General features: G+C 52.1%; 1 protein-coding gene across 2 annotated transcripts in view; it reads left to right on the forward strand.

The window, feature by feature from the left end:
- Positions 1–661: 661 nt before the first annotated feature.
- The window catches only part of RIMS3 (regulating synaptic membrane exocytosis 3), a 42151-nt gene continuing 20225 nt past the window's right edge, over positions 662–22587 (forward strand). Inside the window, exons 1-3 of one of the 2 annotated variants that reach the window (XM_061412363.1) lie at positions 662–774; positions 17170–17343; positions 22190–22358. The gene's annotated coding sequence lies outside the window, so the exon portion shown is untranslated. The remainder of the gene's footprint in view (positions 775–17169; positions 17344–22189; positions 22359–22587) is intronic. The other variant, XM_061412362.1, reaches the window with a different exon arrangement.

A 22587-nucleotide genomic window follows, 5' to 3' on the forward strand; every position in this document is an offset into this window, starting at 1 on the left:
TTCATAGCAGGCACTTGGGCAAGCCTTCTCTCCTCTCTGGGCTTCAGGTTTTGCATCTGTAAACTGGATTTGAAGTTTGTAGATCATTTCCCCCTTCTCTCATCATCTGACATTCGTGGATCTGGTCCACGGTGTGACAGGGGTATCGTGGTGCCAGTAAGGTCCTGTGAGATCCCCAGAGAGAAGGAAGATGAGAAAGAACAGAAAGACGTAGAGGTGGGGGCGCGGGGAGACAAGCATTAGCAGGAGCGTTCCGGAGAAAGTAGAGGCTTGGAGTGTCCTCTGACCCCGCCCCTTCGAGGCCTTATTAGCGTAGTCGCCCCCAACCAGGCAAACCGAGACTCTCCCGATTCCCTTAGGCCCCGCCCACCAACATAGGCCCTGCCCCGCCGGCCCCGCCCCTTCCAATGGCCCACCCGCCCGCCCGAGGCCCCGCCCCCATCAGGCCCCGCCTCCCTCTTTGCCTCCCGCCAGCCGGGGCTTGGGCTTTGCACCCGGCGGCGGCTGAGAACCGTGGCGGCTGCGGAGCCGGCAGCGCAGGCGGGCGGAGCGGAGGTGTCCGGCCCGGTGGCGGGCGATGCCCCCGTGAGCCTCTCTCGCCGCCCCTCCCCGCCCCGCGCCCCTACCCCTCGGAGTCCGCCGCGCGCCTGGGACCGGGCCGCGCCTACCGCCGGGTCCGCGGGGCGGGGTCCCGGGGCAGCACCTGCCCCGCCTTGCGGAGTCGCCTGGGCCAGCCGAGACCCCTCCCTGTCTGGACCCCGGCCCCACCTCCGGGTAAGTCGATAGGCCTTGCTTGCCTAGGAATGGATGTGGGGAGGGGATGACGGAGGTCCAGGGGACCACGGGGCGGGGGAAGGGTCTCTGATGGTGAGGCGCCACGTAGGGACTTAAGTGTTCAGGGTCTAGGGCGGAGGTTTCAGGGAGGATGACAGTGGGTGTGATGACTCGGGTAGGGGCTAAGGTTTGAGAAGGGAACATTAGGTGTTGGAGAAGCCCGGAAAATGGAGTAGAGGGCCCCAGAGTCTTGAGTTCTTTGCTGATGCTCGGAGCACCTGGGCCCCTGCTCCTCAACAGCATTGCCTCCCATGGCATTTTTGGAAAGTGCTTAAAATCTATCCTGGAAAGGGAGCTGGCAGGCAGCCTGCCTTTCTTTTTGCTGCCTGTGCCTGGTTGAGAAGCTGGCCACTCTTTCCTCCAATGAGACATCATGGTGGTGCCCAGAGGACCCCCCACCCCCACCCCATATAAAGAAAAGGGGTAATGCCCACTCCAGCCCTAGGGTGGGGAGAGGGGACTCCTGGGAAGCCAGGAAAGGCAGTTGGTTAATCCATGGTGGGGAATCCAGGGTTCAAGGAGGCTTGGCAAGACCCTTGGTGCACAAACTGGGCATCCTCTCATTCAAGAGGAGGGTGTTTTCACCTCCTGGCCCCAGGATGCCTGGACTCATGCCCATATCACCTTCTCTGGACAACCCATCCTGAGAAGGAGGTTTCTTCCCAGTACCCTGGGCCTGGAAACCCAGGGAAGGCCCATAGCCCCCATGGTCCTGGTTGGGGAGAGCAATGCCTTACCAAGGCCAGAGAACAGGGGTGCTGGCTGCCCTTCTACCTGGGGGCTCTCTGGATGTGGCCCTGTGCGGCTGGGGAGCCTGGATGAAGATCACTGTCCAATTCCAGTCCCAGGGGTGTGGTCTGGATGGAGAGAGGAAGGCTGCCACCCCTTTGGTCCAGTCTTCTGCTCATGGTAACTTAAGTCTGGGGTCCTTGAATTTGGGGCCTGAAGTGGTGGGGCAAGGGCCTTTCTGGACCAGGCCTGGTCACCAAGGGGTTAACTAACCAGCCCCACCGTTGCTGCCAGCCACCAATTAGTCTGTCATCAGGCAGCTGCCAACTATCCCTGGGGACATGTGGGCAGCCTAATGGGGCATTCTCTTGTGGAGGTGAGGCAGGGGGAAGGGGTCTGTGAAACCTGTGCGTAGCCCAAGCTCTGCGCCCTTTGGAGCCTGTTTAGGGCTCACAGACCCCTTCCCTGCCCTCTGTCCCGCTGCCTGGCTTAGAGACCTCCAGCCCTGGGGTTCCATACCTACTCGACCCTCTGCAGGGAATGAAGCCCAGAGTCAGGCAAACTTGGCTTCCAACCCAGGCTCTGCCACTTTCTGGCTATGCGCTACTGAGGAAATCACTTCTCCTCTCTGAGCCTCCTTCAATAAAACATACCCACCTTCTAGATCTGCTGGGAGGAGAAAATGAAATGGTGGATTTGAGCTGCTTAGCACAGAGGCTGGCACTCAGGGGAGCTCAGTAGGTAACTGCTGAACTCCTGAGCAAGCCCAGGGCCAAGGACCTGACGGGACAGGCAGATAGGAGCCCAGGGCTGAGGACTCAGCAGGGACCAAGATCCCATCCCTTGGGGCGTGAGGTCTCAGTGGACCAGGCACTGTCTCTGCCTGAACTCTCCTCTTTCCCTCCCTCCTTGCCCACAGACACTTCTGGTTCTCTGTACATAATTGGATTTTACTGTGCGGAGCCCAGGGCTGAGCTGCTCCTTTCTGGGCGTGCCCTGTCCCTAACCAGGTGCTAAGCTCTGTGGGGTCTGTCAGGGGTCTGGGTGATGCCTGCAGCTGCAACAGCAGCTGGCCCTTTAAGGAGGGAAGAAAACAATTATCTGGCCTGGGCATTGCATCAGCTGGAGGCTGGAGGGTCCCTGGGGAGGAGGGGCCGGGCTGGTGGTTGATTTCATTAGTGCCATGTGAGAACTCTCACCCAGGTCTATCCCACTCCCAGGCTACAGCCTTGTCTGCCCTGGGCAGCAGCCGAAACCCAGCCCCACTGACTCCCCCACCCCAGGAGCACCACCTTGGAGGACTTTGCATACACCCAAGACATGTAGGGGGAGGTAGGGAAGTGTCTCCCACACTGGCCTTTTTGCTGACTTGGGGTGCAAGAATGCTTCCTTGCTGACAGTTAGGGGTGTCTCCCCTTCTACTGTTTGGCTGACCTGGGGCGTGATTCTCCCCCACTGGCATCTTGTTAACTCAGGGGAGGGATGCCTTCTGCACCGGCTTCTCACTGACAGTGGAGCTGTCTCCTGCCCTGGTGTTTTGCTGACCTGACAAAGGAGCTATGCTGCCCGGGCTGTGTGTGAACTGAGGCCACGAGTTAGAAACAGTTGCTCTCTGGTTGGAGGTGAGCTGCCTGGGAACAGTGAGTCACAGAGGCAGAGAGGACTCCAGGTTCTTGGGCACCAGAGAGACCTGGGTTCAGGACCCACATCCTCCACTTCAGCTTCTGTTACACTTCAGGATTCAGACGTCTCTGGAAAATAGGAATCATTTACACCTATACTGCCCCACCCCATCTAGAAGATGCTTGGTGGATTCAGTACAACTGGATGAACAGCCCGTAGCCCAGGACTGAGGGACGGAAGGTGCAGGCTATGTGATGATTCTCTTGCCTTTGTAAATTTGGGCTCCTCACACCTTGAGTTCAGGAAGCCTGGACAAGAAAAAGAGGGTTGGGGAGGCGTGGGGGGAAGGGGAGAAAGAGCACAGGGCTCTTCTGCATCTGTCGCAGGACACCTGATGCTCTCAGCTCTGTGTGTCAGGCAGCTCCTGCCTCCATGGGGTGGGCATTCTAGCCGGGAGACGGCCCAGAGCAGGTAATAACACATGTGACATGTGTTGGAAAAAAAGAGATGCAGGGAGGCTAGCATGACAAGGAGTCGAGGAGGCAGAGGAGGAGGGAACTGGGTGTGCTAAGGCTTTGATGTTGCAGAAACAGGCCTGGCATGGTGGGGAGGGCAGCAGAGGGAAGGAGGGGGAGCAAGGGGGCAGGAGTCAGCACAGTCAGGCCAGACCTCCTGGTCTGTCTAGCAGGACACTAAAGACTTGGGAATTATCCTGAAGCCAATGGCAGCCTCCAAAGATTCTGAAGCAGAAAGGGCAAGGGCTGATTTCCAGAGCATGCGGGCTGGGGTCTGTGGCCCTCAGGCAGCGCCTTCTCGGGGGTGACCTTCTGCCCTCTCATACCCCTTCCCTGCGCAGCAGCCTGGGTGCCCAGGGGGCAGGTTGTTTATGTGACTCATTCCGGGGGGAAGGAGGCCAGTCCCAGTCCCTTCAGCTCCCTCTCTCTGGGCCTTGTTGACGAAGTTTATCTCTTGGGCCCATGTTCTCCCAACCTCCCTGGGGAACCAGAGCATAAGAGGCAGGGCTTTGGCACCAGGCAGGCATATATTCACATCCCAGCTCTGCAGTTCGTGGGGGTGGGAAACCTCTGGCAAGGCACACCTGTCTCTGATCTGCAGTATCCTCGGCTATGTTGATGTTATGTATTCATAGGAAGGATAAAATGAAATTCCAGATGGAAATCACAAAACCCTATTGCTATGTCAGTTGGCATTTTAACTCTCTTGCGTTGAGGCTGACCCCGAATCCAGGCCAGGCCCTGGGCTGGCAGAGGGTGGGGGCAGGGCTGGATTCACCAGTCTGTGGTTGCACAGAGCAACCCGTGCTTGGAAGAACCCTGCACTTCATTTAATGTTTGGCTGTCACCATCTTGCAATTCTTAATAATTTTGAACAAGGGGGCTTGCTTTTTCATTTAGCACTGGGCCCTGCGTATTATATGGCCCCACAAACTAGGTTGGAATAGGAAGAGGCAGGGAGCAATGCAGACTGCAAAGAGTCCCCAAATGGAGGAGGTGTGAGGTGGAGGGCATGACTAACTGTCCCAAGGTGGGTGGGATGTTAATAATAGTAACATTTATTTAGTGCTTACTGTGTGCTAGGTTCTCTGCTAAGCACTTGACATCTTCATCTTCAAACATCCCTATGGAATAGGTAGGAAGATTATTGCCCTTGTATAGATGGTGAGAGTTAGAGTCAGTTTCTTGGCCAAAGTCACACAGCCATCAAGTGACAGATCTGGGGTTCCAACCCCGGGTTGTCAGATGGGAGAGCACATGCCTGGACCAGGGAGGTCTTCCCCAAGATGAGCCGGGTCTGCAGGGTAACTTGGAGTTTGCCGAGAAGGAAGGAGGTGTGTGGGGAAGGGAGGGCTGTCTCAGCCGGGAAGTGCCTGTGCCTAGAAGTGATACTTGGCTAGGAGAGATGGAACTGAAGCCAGATGCCTCCCAGGGTTGAGAGGTGGCCTTTGGATTTCACAGTTCTGATTTTCCAAGCTCAGAGCTTCTGGTCCCTCTGCTCCCGGGCCCTGCTGTGACCACGATTCCTCATAACTGTCCTGTACCGCCCACTCTCCCCCGACTCCCGCGTAATCTCCTTGACTTGACTTTAATCTCTTCTGGGCTCAAGACCTGTATGACTACTTCATGGACCACATTTAGATGTCTCACCATCAGTCTCAGGTGGAAACTCAGGCCCCAACTCCGCCTGCTGGCACCTGCTCTGCCTCGTGTCCCCAGCTCGTCTCTGCCACCACCAGCCACCCACTTGCTCAAGCTGGAGAGCTGGAAGTCCTCCTGGACACCTCCCTCTCCTTCACCCCCACATTCCACAGCCAGTCCTTAGCAAGTGCTGTTGGTTCTCCTGACTCCCTCCCCATTCCGTCATCTTTCTCTCTGTCCACTGCCCGGCTCCAGGCCAGCCTCGCCTCAGCTCTCAACCTGGACCACAGTGACGGCCTCCTAAACCGGTCTCCTGATGTTTCTGTTCTTGCCCGGCTTCATTTCATGTTTCACACTATAGTCAGAGTGATCTTCGAAAGATAAATGTTTGATTGTGTCATTTCCCTGCTTAAGACCCTTCCAAGATTTCTTGGAATAAAAGCCGGACTGACGTAGTCTGCAAGGCCCTGTGGGATCTGGTCCTCGCCTACCTTTTTGCATCGTCTGTACCGTTCGCCCTCTCCCTCGGCTGTTGTCCCCACATTCTGGAATACCCTCCCCCTCCTTATCTATCTCCGTCAGATACCAGCTTGAACATAATTTCTGCTGAGAAGCCTAAACCAGAAACTAAACATCAGCCCCCTCCATAGGACCCTGTACTTCTTCACAACATCACACCTGACCTGCTTTTCTTCGTCCCTCTTTCTCGCTAGACTATGGACTCTGTGGGATCAGGAATCTAGTTTTGCCTGGTCCTTGCGCATAGTAGGTAAACAGTGAGCTGTTCTATGAATGAAAGGATTAGATGAATCATTGCTGCAGCATCCTAACTGGCCTCTCTGCCTCCAGGCTTGATTTCTCCAGGCCTTTCTCTGTCCAACCCGAGAGCGATCTTCCCAAAACACAGAACTGACCCTGTCACCCACTGCTACTTAAAATACTTCAATAGCTCCCCATTGAGGGCAGGAAGTGCCTTGGCTTTTTAGCATGGGATTCAAAGCCCTTTATGATCTGTACCCCCTCCAGCCTCGTCTCCCCTCTTCCCCCCTCCCCACACTTTGAACTCCTGGTCCTCTAACACATCCGGCTGTTCTGTGCCTCTGTGCCTCTGCCCTTGTAGTTCCCTCTGCCCAGAACGCCTCCCCACCTCTGCTTTGTCTCCCTGGAGAACATCCTTCATTCTTCAAAATCAAGCTTAGCTGCCTCTTTTGCTGTGAAGCCTCCCAGGAACCCTCCCGGCCCTTCCTGAGCCAAGTCCCCCACCCCCACCCCCACCTCAGTCATATCTGCACAGAGTCCACATCTTTTCTTCCTTGTCTCCTGTGAAACTGAGCTCTTCCGGTGCAGGCATAGTGATTGTTCATCTTTGTGCCTCTGGATTCCAGCTTCTCCCCTGTCCTTAATTAGGTCTTTGCTTATATACAGAAACCCACTCAAACCAGCCTCAGTAATAAAGAAGGGTTTCTTATGAGGACGCAAGGGGTTCCTGGGAACTGAGGAGTAGGAAAATCATTAGCTTCTAGAAGGTGAGACCTGTTGGCCAAGAGAAATTGAAGCAACTGATTTCTGTACCTTGTTGACTGCCTTCAGCCTTCTCTGTCCACCTACTGGGTTTGCTCTGCTTTTCCAGACATGGGGGCCACCTATAGTTCCTGTATTTCATCCCTCAGTTCCAGCTACATTCAGAGATAGAACCCAGGGCTTGGCAGATCCAAGTCCAGACTCCCAGGAGAGGATCTGATTGGCTCTGGGGAGGTCAGGTGCCCACCTTGGTCCAATCAACTGCAGCCTGCTGGGAAGGATCACAAAGTCAGACATGCAGACACAGCTCTTGTTTGTCAGTTATCTGGGCAAGTACTTCAAGAGACATCTGCTATAACCCTTACAGTGCCATGTGGGCCTGGCCTCAGCCTTCTATCTGGTAGTACCTGGAGAAAACGGACCTAGCATTTTGACTGTAAGGGGAGTCTTTTCCTGGGGCAGCGGCAGTACCCAGGGCAGGAACTGAAGAACCTGTCAAATGTCATTCAGAGGCCTGAACAGACAGTTAGAGAGGTGAGACCCTGATTTTCTCACCTCTCTTTAGAGTAGAGAGAGAGGCTTGAGAAGGGCGTGAGCAGTCAGGACAGTTCTCTCTGCCAGAATCGTATTCATCTCCTAGAACTCAACTCATTTCCTCCCCTCAGTGAAGCACCATGCATGCCTTTATTTCTCCCCATCAGGCACTCTTTACCTGTATTATTTCTAGTCTTATACTTTCCTAGTAATAAGCAGTTTTTGAGCACTTACTCTGTACCAGACTCTATACACATGCATTATTATTATTTAAATTTGTAAAAAAATTATTTTGGCTGTGCTGGGTCTTGGTTGCTGTTCGGGCTTTTCTCTAGTTGCAACGAATTGGAACTACTCTCTGGTTGCAGTGCTTGGGCTTCTCATTGCCGTGGCTTGTCTTATTGTGGGTCATGGGCTGTAGGGTGCAGGGGCTTCAGTAGCTGGGGCGTGTGGCTCAGTAGCTGAGGTTCCTGGGCTCTAGAGCACAGACGTATAGTGGCACATGGACATAGTCGCTCTTCGGCATGTGGAATCAAACTCCCTAGTGTCTCCTGCCTTGAGATTCTTTACCACTGAGCCACCAAGGAAGCCCCACATGTATTATTTCATTTAATCCTCACACCCTATAAGATAGGTACTATTATTATTCACATTTTATTTTTTTTTAAGTATTTATCTATGTAGCTGATTTGGGTCTTTGTTGTGGCATGCAGGATCTTCTGTCTTTATTGCATCATTTGGGATCTTTGGTTGCGGCCTGTGGAATCTAGTTCCCTGACCAGAATCAAACCCAGACCCCCTGAAACTGGGAGCACAGAGTCTTAGCCATGGACCACCAGGAAAGTCTCTGTTATCCCCATTTTAAAGACAAGGAAACTGAGGTTCAGAGAAGTGACATTTATAGGCTAGGGACAGACAGCAGTGTGTGACTCCCAAGGAACAGTTCTTAACCTTAGCTCCTTACTCACTTGCCCCTTTGCCTTTCAGGATCGTTTGGGCCTCACAGGCAGACACCAGGTTGCCGTGCCTGCTCCCTACTGCCCAGCGTGGGGCCAGCCCAGAGGGGTGGAAGGATGCAGGCAGGGTAGAAAAAGCATCTGCCTAGGAGCTGAGGGGCTCCTCCGTGTGGACCTACTCCATATAGCTGTGTGGCTCTGGGAGTCTTTTAACCTTTCAGAACCTCATTTTCTCATTCAGAAATGGGCATGGTCATCCCTGCCGTGAGGCTTGTATTAGATAGTAGGTGTAAGAACAATTCGTAAATAGGAGAGAACCTAGCAATTTTTAAGGATTGTTATTACCAGAATGGAATGTGGCAACAGGGCGCCAGCTGGCCTCTGTGCCATCCAAGCTCCTGCAGGCGGCAGGCAGGCCTAGAGCTTCCTTCCCAACATGGGCCTGCTACCATCAGAGAGAACTGAGATGACTTTCAGTGGCTCACGGACGTGTTACTGCCCGCCCTTGGCTCGCATACTGAGAAAATTGGTTCCCCTTTCAACCCTATGAAGTCCACGGTTGTCCCATAGAGAAAGTGCCTTGGTGATGTGTCTTTAACGACTTTCCAACACCTGCTGCCCTCCCCTTTAAACAGAGATATTGGGGATTTCCTGGCAGTCCAAAGGTTAGGACTCGGCCCTTTCCCTGAAGGGATCTGGATTCGATCCCTGGCTGGGGAACCAAGATCCCACAAACTATGTGGCATAGTAAAAAAAACAAACAAAAAAACCCTGCAGAGATCTTGACTGGCAGCTCTGTGTAGCTAAATTTTAATAATATATCTTTGTTTTCACTGTACTTATTTTACTGTGATTTTCTATTTATTAAAATTGATATTGGCTTTCCATATAGAGTAGTCATGCAAAATTTCTATTTAAAATAAATGCATTTAAGTTAATAGTGTCAATTTCAAGAAAATAAATAATGAGCCATACGGGGGTATGGAGATTTGGCATAAATCACTGAGGGACACACAGTGTTATGTAGACAGTGCAAGACTGGGAAGTTGTCCAGAGACATCAAGTATGTGGACCTGGATAATCTTTAAGCTCCCTTCCATCTGCCTGGAGAATTTGGGAGTGTCTTGTACTGTGCCAGCCTACTCCCTTCTCACACCGTGCCCTGGCATGGAGTGCTTTCAGAGAATCCTGCCATGATTGTCATGTAGATAGAAGAACGTGGGCCACTGTCCTCCACCTTGCTTGAGAGGGGGACTCTTGGAGTTGGGGTGTCTGGATGGGTGTCCCTCACCTCTGAGCAGGACTTGAGAAACTGCTGGGGGGAGCAGGAGCTGCAGACTCCACAGTCCGCCCGATCTCCATGCACAAGACAGGCCTCAAGTCCTCCCAGAGGGCTGGAGTCCCAGACAGCGCTGAGTCCACGGATGAGGGTGAGGCTGTCCCCAAAGCTTAGGGCCCAGCCACAGCAAAGCCAGGAGGCTTTGGGGTCTCAAAGGCCCTGTTCTGCTTGCTGTCCCCTTTCCCACCTCTTTGTGCCGCTGAACTCCTGTCCCTGGGGATTGGACAGTGACCTTGAAGGGCCCCTCAGAGGACACAGAGGATGTATCCTTAGGGCTCAAGACCAGGGCCAGGTGGGCAGGAGGGAAGGCCTGCCTGCCCCTCCCCATTCCTGTGCTCTCAGTGGGAAGGCAGGCCTGGGCTCCAGGAGGGTGGGGGGCCTGGGTAGTATGGGGCTGTGCTTGTGCATCCACAGCAAATGTCGAAGGGTCTCTGTGAAGGCATATATTGTGTGAGTGTGTTTGAGAGAGAGAGTTTGTAATATATGTGTGCATGGTGAATGGACCTCTGAGTGGTAGTCTGAGGGTCTGTGTGGGGAGGCTCTGTGCGTTGTGTGAGTGCGTGTGAATGGCAGGGTGTCTTCTGTGTGATGTGCTTGTGGGTCTGTGGTGAATGTGTCTGTGTGTACTGTGTGTCTGTGAGGCATCTGGTGTGTGTGTGTGTGTGTGCTGTGTGTCTAGGTTGCTTGCGTGCTGGGTGTGGTGTGTGTCTGTTTTGTGTATGTCCTAATCTTTGTAGAGTATGTGTCTGGCTGTGTGGTGTGTCTGAGTGGCTGCGTGCAAGCATGTGGCATGCACTTGGGGCTTTGTGCCTCAGACAGGGTGCGGGGCCGGGGTTGCGGGGCAGGGAGGCGGAGGGCTTTGAGGGCGGTGTCTGTCTGGGCTGGGGCCGCGAGGATTGCTGGTTTCCCTGAGAGGGTCCCTAGGGCAGGAGGCGGGCGCAGGCGGCGCCTTCCGGCTCAGAGCGGGTCTGGTAACCGGAGCCCCTTACTCCATGAAATATTGATCCGACCTAGCCGTGGCCCTGACCAAATAGGGCCAGGCGAGCAGGGAGCGCGCGGTGGGGGTGGTGGGTGGGGGTGGTGGGTGGGGGTGGGGGGAGTGGCGGTGCTGTCCGTGGTGCTGCCGCGTCCCTGGCGGGGGCGTCAGCTCTCAGGCTAAAGCGGGGATGGGAGAGGGAGAGATTTCTCTATTCAACCACATCCTTAGTGGGGCTTCTGCTTCTGAGGCTGAGCTAGTCTGTCCCTATCACCTGTCAGTTCCACCACCCCTTCTAGGAAGGGAGGGCAGGGACCAAATGAATATTTGGGGGGATCCAGTATCCCCCAGGGCTAAGGTTTGCCTGGGACAGTCTTAAGTTGCTGTGGTGTGATTGTTAGTAGCGTCTCTGCTCACTCTTAGAGAGAGTCCTGATTGGATGATAAATTGTGCTGCCCAGCAATAGACTTTGCTCCAAAGACCTCTTCCCCCAGTTGTCTGCTCTGGCCCTGGGCATTCGGTAGTTGGTGGGTGTGCAGGTGCTGTGGGTTGGGAATACTGTCTTTCTTTTGCATGGGCTGAGCCAGAATAAGGGCTTGGGAGCCCCAGGCCCCTTGGCAACCTGCTGCAACCCAGACCTTCCCCAGGGAATCCAGCTCCCTTCTCCACTAGTCCAAATTCTGCTTTCCATTCAAGCTGTGCTCTTGCTCTGGGCTTCCTTTGCCCTCCTGCATCCTGAGCTATGCAGGCCTCTCCTTGGTCTCCATGTCAGGGTGTGGTCAGGTCTTCAGATTGGTCATCCTTGTACTCGTGACATTTTCTCTGAGTTCTCCTACCCTGACTTGCTGACTTTCCCTCCTTTGGTGGATTTTGTTTTCCTCCTCCCCCTAACTGTGGGCATTACCTCTCACTCTTTCCTCACCCTCCTCTGAGCATTCTCCTTCCTTTCCACACCCCACTTTTCCCTCTGGGGTACACACCCAAATCCTTCCCACCCACTCTGATCTCCTGAACTCCAGGGTATCTGCTTACCTGCCCAACACCTCCATGGGGGAATTGCAAAATTATCTCAGACTCATCATATCCAAAATGGGCATTCATGTTTCCTTTAAGCCAGCTTTCCCCTCCAGGACCACATGCTCTGCTGGTGGCACCTGTCAGCCCCCACCCTTCCTGTAAATCATGTTGGATTCTGTTTTTTTCCCTTCCCCCAACTTTGTCCCATCACCAACTCCAGGCAGTCCCCTGAGCCCTTCCACGACTCCTGCACCCCTTTTCTCTTTCCACCAGCACTGTCTGAAGCAGTGCAGCCCTTCTTATGTGCCTCCTGACTGCTCTTCCAGCCATCAGGCTTTCTTCTGATTCTGTCCTGTGTCCGATTGATCTCTGTAAAATGTTACATCTAAGCCATGTCAGATTTCACTCCCTGCAGGATTAAAGCCAAACTTCTCAGCCCTGCATTCAGAGCCCTTTCTGGGCTGTCCCAGCCTACGTTCCCAGCCCTCTCTTCCGCAGCTGCGCCCACCTCCTGCTTCAACTGCACTGCTCTGTTCACCAGCCTCTGAACATACCATTCCTCCTCTAGTCCTTCCCAGTTAGTTTCCACCTCTTTCTTCTCCAAATTGCACCTATCTCTTGAGGTGTTCTGCAGTGAATTGATCCATGATGCCTGCTCTGGTCTTCCCATCCTAAAGAGTTCACTCTTTCTGCAGAGCAGCCAGGGTATTTTTATCTTTACCTCTTGGTGCTTTGGCTGGTCCTCCAACTAACTTTGTGGTATCACCTGAGAGCTTGTTTGAAATGCAAAAACTCAAGCTCCACCTTCCTGTGACCCCTGGAATGAGAATCTGTGTTTCAACCTGATTCCCAGGTTATTTCTGTGCACATTAAAGCTTGCGAAGCTCTGGACCAGTGTGTCCACTGAGGGCAGCATCTTGCTTCTGTTTGGGAGTGGCCTTCAGCTCCAGGGTGTTTTCTAGTGGGATGCTTAAGGACCAAGTCTCGCAGCCCCTGTCAGGCAATAGCAGCCACATCTGGCCACGAGCTGTGAGAAGGATTGGGTGATGGAGATGGCCAGGAAGCATGTGCACTCTGCCTGGATGTTTTCCCCTGAAATCTATGCCCTGCAAGGCCCCAGAGCTCAAGCTGTAAATCTGACTCCAGAAGGCACTCCTGTGACATGAGAAGAAATCAATTAATCAATAAAAAGACAGTTATCAAGAGAGCAGAACTTTTCCCTGTTCACAACACACACACTGGTGGAAATGTCTGTTATTTTAATGTATGTTTTAAAACGAAAAATATGTATTTTCACTTTTTCTTTATGAGAGCATTAATACGGTTTCTAAAGTAGTAACTCTAGAAAACACAATATGTCATATGAAGAAAATAAAAATGACTCACAATTCTACTATCCAGCTATAAATACTATTTTTTATGTTAATGCTAATTTTAGGTCACCATGCATTCATTCAACAAATATTTACAGAGTCCTACTGTGTGCCAGGCACTGGGGGATTCTGGATGCAAAAGATGGCATGGTTTCTCTTTCTAAGCAACACACAGCTGGGGCGGGGGGTGGGGGTGGCAGGCATGGTGTGGGAGGCAGGCACTGATCAAGATAAGACAAGCAGTGTATTCATTTCCTAGGACCAGCTGTAACAAAGTACCACAGAGCAGGTGGCCTAAAACAACAGAAATTTATTGTGTCACAGTTCTGGAGGCTGGAAATCTAAAACCAAGGTGTCAGCAGGGTTGGTTCCTTCCAAGGGAGGCTGTCCCATGGCTCCCTCCTGGCTTCTGGTGACAGCTGGCAATGCTTGGTATTCCTTGGCTTGTTGCTCTGTCTCCCTAGTCTCTGCCTTCATCATTACAGGGATTCTTTCTGTGGTCTATCTGTGTCTTCCCGTAGCCGTAGTCTTATAAGTCCTTCTGAATTAGGGACCCACCCTCCTTCAGGATGACCTCAGTTTGGCTAACCACATCTGCCATCTGCAGCAACTCTATTTCCAACAAGGTCTGAGGTACCAGGGGTTAGGGCTTTAAACTTAGCTTTTTTTTAGAGGGTGGGGGGAAACAGAATTCAATCCATAACAGGCAAAGACAGTATAGGGTCTGGGGTAGCATGCCAGGGAGTCTAACCTTGTCTGGAAAGACTCTCCCAGGATGTGACATCCAGTCAGGGGCTGAGCACTGAGTGGGGCTGAGCCAGCAGAGGTGGTGTGACAGACTGATCCCAGGTAGCCGGAACACAAGGGTGGGGACAGGCTGGAGAAGAGCATTCTAGGCTGACAGGAGGCAAAGTGGTACTTTTGAGGAATAAAAAGAATGCCAGTGTGGCTGGAATACTGAGGAAGGGCAAGAGTCCAAGAGGACCTGGGTCACTTCTCCTGTCAGCCTTGTGAGGGGTTTTCACTTTCTCCTGAAGGAAATGGAGCCGCGGGAGGCTGTCATGCAGGAGTGATTCATCCTACCTTGTGAGCTGTCTCCTCACAAGACTAAGCTGTCTGGAGCCGAGTTGTTCCTCTGTGAACCCAGTTCTGAGGGCAGATGTGTGGCCATGTCCTCAGGAGCCCCCTGGCTGAGAGAAGATACAAGGCAGCCCCGTCTGAGGAAGGGAGGCCTGGCTGTGCCTCCAGCAGCTTAGCCCAAGCAGGGAAGCCCAGCCTTTCCTTCAGGAACCTTGTCCTGAACAGACCAGGCTCACTCAGCTCTCGGTCTGTTTCACCTTGGAGTCTTTGGAGTCTGGAGGACACACGTTGAGTCCAGACACCCAACCCCTTGCCCTGCTGTGAGGACTATGTCTGAGAATGGGTCCAGGGCAAGTGTGTGAACCATATGGGCCCCTGAGGCCAGAAGCCCTGAGGCTGGAGGATACCTGAGTCTTGCAGGGGCCGGGTGCTTAGCGCCCTGCTCTCCCCAGATGATGTCTTGCTGTGGCCTTTGTATCAGGACGCAGACTCAGGTCCTCCTTTACCACACCCTCAAAGGCCACACCTTTACTGCGTGTGATGGGAGAGGGCCCCCGGCCCAAAGCTGCTTGTCCTCCTTGTCTGGGCTAGGTGGGCCAAGCTGGGTGGAGGAGAAGTGGGTCAGCTCTGTAGCCATGGTGACAGCAGCTGCTCCCTGCCAGCCTTCTCATCTCCTTGCCACAAACCTCATGATGAGATCCTTTGTCCGGCCTGTGGGGATGGGGGCCAGGAGGGTGAGATTGGGGTCCAGAGTGTGTATGAATGTGTATGTATGTGTGTGTGTGCAGGCTCACACAAGCGCCTGCTCAGAGCTAGTGTGCATGCCTGGCCAAGGGAACCCATAGATCCAGGTAGGACACTTCCTACTTCCCTGCCCACTGAAGGGATGAGGTTCATCCTGCCTCTCTGAGCTGGGCAGGAGCCAGGGGAAGGGTGTGTGTGTGTGTGTGTGTGTGCCGGTGGCTGTCAGTGTGGCTGCTTTGGTGTGGATGAGTATCTTAGGGGTGTGTGTGTGTGTGTGTGCATGTCTGTGTACACAGGTGATTGTGTCTTTAAATGAATATGATTTATATGGGTCTGTATGATGTGTAGTCACACATTTGAAATTCTGTGCCCTGTGTCTCTCCCTGTTATGCTTAGTGTGTGTGCAAACCTGGTTTGGAGCAGATAAAAGTCATGTAATCAGGAGAGGAGCTGGCAGAGTGCTCCCGACTCAGGCTGGTGTCCTCCTGGGCCCAGCTCACCCTCCCCAACCATGCACCAGCTCTGTCACCCACCTTTCTCACCTTGATGGGGGAAAGTGAAGGCTAGAAATGAGGGACCCCCCACTTCTGCAGATACAAGTTTAAAAAAAAATCTGTTTTACATCATGAACTGGTTCTCATTAGTTGGTAAGGCTGTACTGTGTTAAGAGGGATTCTGAGGTTAAGTCTGGCTTCTGACATGGGCACAGATTGGCCTGTGTGGTGTGGTGGGCAAGCCCTAGTGCTGGATCAAGGTTGAGGCAGGGGCCTTAAACCCAGCATCCAGCATCCATTGAGGGGCCAGGAGCTGAGATGCTGGCAGGGAAGATCACAGCATCACATGCTAGCTCCCACATCAGCTGAGAAGTGCAGGGACCCAGGTCTCACATTTATGCTGGACTCTGGGTGGAAGCACCCCGGGTTGCAATGGGAGGTGATCCTGTTGGTCTCGGAGCCTTCCCATGAAGTGGTTGTACCTGGTGTGCAATCCAGACTAATAAGCACCAACACCTATGGAGTCCTTTACTGTTTACAAAGGCACGTTATGCAAAGTAATCATATGAGGGCCCAACTGAGCATGTAGCATGTACCAGTCCTTATTTTAGCAATACTTATATTTCATCTAAGAATCCTAAAGCAGGCATTATTATCTGCACTTCAGAGATGAGGAACTGTAGGCTCAGGGAAATTGCCCTGCGTCATACAGCTTGTAAGTGACAGATCTAGGTTTTGAACTAAGTCTGCCTCCAAAGCCTGTGCTCTTTTTTTTTTTTTTTTTGGCTGCACAGCATTGCAGCATGTGGGAATCTTAGCTCTCTGACCAGGGATTGAATCCACTTCCCCTGACAGTGGAAGCACAGAGTCTTAACCACTGGACCACCAGGCAAAGCCTGCGCATTTAATCGCTGTGTTGAGACTTCCCTGGTAGCTCAGTGGTACCCACCTGCCAACACGGGAGACATGGGTTCCATCCCTGGTCTGGGAAGATCTCACATGCTGCCGACCCACTGAGCCCCTGCACCACAACTATTGAGCCTGTGCTCAAGAGCCTGGGAACCACAACTGCTGAAGCCCGAGCACCCTAGAGCCTGTGCTCTGCAAGAGAAGCCACCGCCATGAGAGAGTAGCCCCTGCTTGCTCCAACTAGAGAAAAGCCTGTGCAGCAACTGAGACCCAGCATAGCCAAAAAATAGATAAGTATATGTATATAAGAGCTTTGCTTTAAAAAAGAAAATCACTGTACTTTCTTGCTCATTAACTCATCTGGTCTCCAGTCCAGCCCAGAGAGCTGGGCTGGGTCCAGGTGGCCAGTAAACTTCATTTTATAGAAGAGGAGATGGAGGTTCAGAGAAGCTGAATGACCCGCTCAGGGTCATACACTGCGGGCTGGAGCTGGGAGTCGGGCCCCTGCCCTCCAACACCCTCTCCCCAGTACACACTCCTGAATGCTGGTTGTGTCACAGAGCATCTGGGGAGGGACACAGACCCCATCAGTCAGGGGAAAGACAGGGAGAATAGGATCTAGAACTCGTTAGCACTTGGACCTGGAGGAGTCCCTTGGCATTAGCACCAGCAGTTTAGCACTGAGGTCCCTAAAAGGCAGGTTCGGGGACCCAGGAGTTTGGACAGTTTTAAAGGAGGAAATAGCATCAAAGAGTTTGAATGATTGGCTCAAGTGCACACAACTATCTCCAAAGCCTATCTTTTTTACCCCACAGGCTACTGGAAGCCCTGGAGGACAGGTGTCCTCTCCAGCCCTTCCTCAAAGCTCTCCTTTTTTCTTCCAGACTCTCATCACATCACCTCCTCCTGGAAGCTACTTTTGACTGTCTTCACCTCCTTTCTTGAAAACTGGTGTCTCAGAAGTTAACAGAAGACTTGCGTTAATGCCCTAGGGGTGTGCTGTTGGGAGGGGCACGCCCCCTGTGATGGAAACACCACACTCAAGAGTCATCAGTTCGGTGAGTCAGGGTTTTCTCTAAGGTGAGAGGGGAGGAGGAAACACCTGACAGGTGGTACAGGACCTGGGAGTTAGGAGTCTTGGGTTAGAGCTCTGGTTTTGTTGACAGCTTTCTCTGTGATCCTGGGTGTGTGTCTCCTTCCCCTTCTGAGCCTTTATTTCCTCTTCTGCAAAATGAAAGGCTTGGGTTGGAATAGGGAGGCAAATCAGTTTGACCTCATGAGCTGGTTCTCATCAATTGGTGATGCAGCACTGTGTTAAGAAGAATTCTGAAGTTAACTATGGCCCTAGTGAGAAGGAGAGATGGATTAGTGATGTCTAGGGAGGGTGGTAAGAGCCTTAGTCACTTGCCATTCCTTCCAGACTAACAGTCCACCACTCTGTGACAGATTCCTTGGTATTTTCTGTTGAAAGAGTGAGTAGGTAGTTTCATCTTGGGCTTTTGGGTAGCCTTACTGACACTCACGGGCTTCCCTGGTGGCTCAAATGGTAAAGAATCTGCCTGCAATGTGGGAGATGCGGGTTTGATCCCTGGGTCAGGAAGATTCCCTGGAAAAGGAAATGTCTACCCACTCCAGTATTCTTGCCTAGAGAATACCATGGACAGGGGAGCCTGGTGGGCTACAGTCCATGGGGTTGCAAAGAGTCGGACATGACTGAGAGACTAACACTTTCTTCTTTCACTTTCACTGATGCTCAGAGAAGGTTTATTACTTGGTTAGACACGGGGTCCAAAGGAGCAAGGGGCCCAGGGTGGCCAGGCAGAAACTTGAGTTCTGCTTTTGTCAGGATTCAGGGGAGGGTGTGGGGAGCCTTTAGGGTACTGAGACCCCAGGGCAGAGGTCAAACATTGAAGGCTGGAAAGAAAACACTCCTTCCTTGGGGAGCTTGGAAGGTATCTGCTGGCATGGAGCTTGGCAGGTACAGGGGACAGTGGGAAGGGACCCCTGAAGGGGATGTCCAAGCTGTCACCACAGAGGCTTCAGCAGGGGGAACTTAAGAGTGATTCTTCCATGACCTGGCAAGATCATGGGACGGTTTCCTTCCATCAGGAGCCATGACCTGGGTTGGAAAAGGGACAGTCCTGCTTGGAGGCAGGGCATTGTTGCAGTGACTTTTGCAGACATTCCTTTAGCCGTCTCTTAGGACCACCAATATGTGAAATGCTGTGTGTCGGCCCCTCTCCACTCTGCTCCCATCTCCACCTGCTGCCCTGTTCCTACCCCTGTGCTCTGATGACTTGGGGGCTGCTGTGAGCAGCACTGCCTCCCTCATAGAGGCCAGGTGGTTGGCTGTGACTGGTTCTCCATCTTGTCCATCTTGAGCTAGACTGGCTGCCCAAGAAGCAACCGGAGCTCTGATTCTGAGCCTGCTGCTGCCTTGCGTGTGGAAAGGACTCAAAAGTCAGACTTTATCTGACCCTTTCGGTTTACACACAGATGAGGAACCCAGGCCCAGAGAAAGTCACACAAAGAATCTGTATATACATTATCATCTAGCCTCCTGATTCTGAACTCTCCCCAGCTGCCCTGCTCTGCACTTGGGACCAGAGGTCAGGCCCTGAGACCCTGGGCCCTCCTAAACATTCAACAGCTCTCCCGGGCAGTTAAAGATGAGAATGCAGCTGTGGATGGTGCAGAGTCCTGGATGTCAAACCATCTGCTTGTCAGTTCCATTCATTATTCATGAGGAAACACGAGCCCCTGGGTTGGCAGGGTCAAGAATTTTGTCCCTTACCCTCTTTCCTTCTCTTCCCCTGTGGCACCCAGGAAGCACTTGCTTCTCCAGCCATGTTCTGAGTGGCTCTGCTGCCCCTCAGATGCTCATTGCCAACCTGGGAACCTGGGCCAGAGCAGGTTTTCGGATCACAGATACTTTGCCTGCGGTTTTCTCAGCCTGGAGATCCAGGACAAACCTGTGTAGGAGGGCTGGGCTCTCCTCTTTGGGTGAGCTCTGGCGAGGAAAGGGCAGGGGCTGCTGAGCGTATCTGTCTCTTTGTAAGAACAAGAGACCCAGAACAGGAGTCCAGGCCTGGCTGCTGCTTAGCTGAGTTGGATGGGCGAGGCCTTCAGTTCTCTGAGACTCATTTTTCTTATCTGTGACATGGAGATAACTGTGCATGTAACAGAAATACCCTAAGGAGTAAATTAGGTTTATGCTGTAGCCAATTCAAAGTATCAGATAAGCCCTTTCCCACCGTCCACCAGAAGACCACACAGATACCAAACAAACATACAGACTGGGCACTAGGATTGGAAACTAAAGAGGTCATCATAGACCCAAGTCCAGGGGGACTTTCCATTAGCTGCAAGGTTGATGGGGGATGGATGAAGAAATACAATCCGAGACTCTGCAGACTTCACAGGGCCAGCGAGTACAGGCCAGACAGCCACAAAGAAGGCAAGACGTGGCTTTGACTCATCCCTGCTGTCAGCCCTCATTCGCCAGGCCGGCAGGAGCCGTGCTGACCAGGAGCGCAGGCAGCCACGCTCAGCTGTCTGGGCCTATCTTGCTATCCGCCTGGAGTGATGCCTTCCCTTTCTGTGTCCTTTTGAAAAATCAGATTCCCTTGGGATGACGGGACCCTGGAAGCGGGATGCCGCCCGGGGGAAAGTGCTGGGGGCCAGAACCGAACTGGGAAGGGCCAGGTGCAGAGCCCACCTGCAGCTGTCCCTTCTGAACTCTGCCCAGGCCTCGGACTTCGAGGTCGACAGCAGGAGATCCCACATCCGCGCTAAACAGAACCCTGGGTGCCTGCAGTCCTGCTTCCAGCGTAGTTCCTTTGCCCCGTGCTCTCTCCTAGCTCTCATCAGAACTGCCGCTAAACACAGAGCTGCATAGCTAGTTGCTCACTGTCTGTCTTCTCCCCCGAGCTGGAGGCTCTGGCAGGGCAGGATGCATTTGGCCTGGCTCATCACTGCATCGTTGGACCTCAGCGTAGGCCCAGGAGTTTTAGGGGCTTACTTTTTTCTTAATTTTATTCTCCGAGAAAAGATATTTTTCTAAAGTATATTATTAAATAAAATGATGACCCTTAGCATGAATATGAGTAATAGATCAAACTTGGGGTCACTTGTGATGACCATTTTGTAATGTATAGAACCATCAAATCACTATGTTCTGTCCCAGGATCTAAGATAGTGCTGTAGCCCTTTATGGTTCCATGTGAAAAAATGAATAGATAAAAATTTTAAATTACTTTGGTTATTTTAGGACATTATCTTGCCAATTTCTACAAGAAGCCCTGTTAGAATATTGATTGGGATCGCACTGAAACTATAGGTCAGTTTAGGGATAGCTGACTATTTTGAGGGGGGGGGATAGTTTTTAAAATTTAAGTATAGTCGATGTACAGTATTATATGTTATAGGTATACAATATAATAATTGACAATTTTGAAAAGTAATACTCCATTTGGGCTTCCCTGGTAGTTAAGACTGCAAAGAATCTGTGTGAAATGCAGGAGACCCAGGTTCAATCCCTGGGGTGGGAAGATCCCCTGGAGAAGGGAATGGCAACCCACTCCAATATATAGTTACTATGAGTGAAGTTGCTCAGTCGTGTCCGACCCTTTGCGACCCCATGGACCGTAGCCTACCAGGCTCCTCTGTCCATGGTATTTTCAAGGCAAGAGTACTGGAGTGGGTTGCCATTTCCTTCTCCAGGATATCTTCCCAACCCAGGGATCTAACCCAGGTCTCTTGCATAGCAGGCAGATGCTTTACCATCTGAGCCACCAGGGAAGCCCAAAGAAAAACATCAAGATGTCATGGTGGTTGTTGTTTAGTTGCTAAGTTGTGTCTGACTGTTTCGTGACCCCATGGACTGTAGCCCACCAGGCTCATCTGCCCATGGAATTCTCTAGATAAGAATACTGGAGTGGGTTGCCATTTCCCTCTCCAGGGGTTTTTTCCCAACACAGGGATCGAACCTGCCTCCCCTGCTTGGCAGGTGGATTCTTTACCACTGAGCCATCAGGGAAACCCAGTTACTATGAATTGTTGGCTACATTCCCTTTGAATATGTGTTGAATGCAGCATTAGAGAGTAAATTTGTCAACTTTGGAAAGGAATTTGGCAATGTATTCCGAGAATCAGAAATATGTTTATGCTGTCAGTGTTAGGTAGGATGCTTCTTGATGTAACAGAGAACCCGATTCAAGCTGGCTTAAGCAATGGAAAGCACACTGTCTCACATAACTGGAAAGCCAGAGAAGCCAGGTTCCAGGGTGGTGTCTCTGTGCCATGCCACCCTCAGCATCACTGGCTTCATCCTAGGCTGGGCTGTCTCTCAGGGAGAGGCCTTGAGGAAGGGAAAAGAGAGACACACAGAAGAAGCACCTACCCCTCGTGTAAGCCTGGAATCCAAATCTTCCCCTTAAGTCAGATTCAACCAACTTAGTCATATGCCCACCCTTGGGCCAGTAAGGGTAACCAAGGTGAATGCCGCTCACTGATTGTTTTAAACAGATCAAGATCTGCCTCTGAAACAAAGGATGGGGTGGATAAAACTAGTACGCTGCCAGGAAGCAGGAAGGGAGATGCTACCAGCGGCATTCACACTCAATAGCCCAGTCACTTCGTTTCCCGGAGTTGATCCTAAGGAAATAAGCAGATAAAAATCAGTGTACAAAGATCCTTATTGCAGTGCTGTTTAAAAGACAGGAGAGAAAGGGAAAGGGAGAGAGATGAGAAAGTTGGACTTGGATGAGTTGTTATTTTTTTAAATGTGTAGAAAAGAGACTGGGAGGAAATAGGTTAAAACGCCTATCGCGGCTGCCTCCCAGTCATGCAGTTAAGGGTGATTTTTCCTGCTTCTTTACGCTTTTCTGTCCCACTCCCTTCAAGCAGGAGGACCCCTTCGGCAGTCTGCCCGGCTAGAGCCACATTTGTTCTCTCTGCTCTCATTACTGGCTGTGAAAACAACAGTCACACCTGCTGAATATTTATGCTTTGCCTGACACGGTTCCAGGCACTTTCATCTGCGCTAATTTAATCCTTCCAACAATCCTATGAGGTAAGTGCTTCCGTTTCTCATTTTGCTGAGGTGTTCACTGAAACCCCGAGATGTGTGGTCACGAGGTCACACAGCTAGTATGTAGAGGCCCTTGGAATTCAAGAGTGGGTCACGTGACTGCACAGCCTCCACCTTCCCTGCCAAACCAGGTCGCTTGTCAGGGCAGCCACACGCTGATAGGAACAATCCCACTGATGGAGCCAGATTCTGTGCACACCCTTTACACGGA

Source organism: Bos javanicus, chromosome 3, assembly GCF_032452875.1.
Source record: "Bos javanicus breed banteng chromosome 3, ARS-OSU_banteng_1.0, whole genome shotgun sequence".
Classification (NCBI taxonomy): domain Eukaryota; kingdom Metazoa; phylum Chordata; class Mammalia; order Artiodactyla; family Bovidae; genus Bos; species Bos javanicus.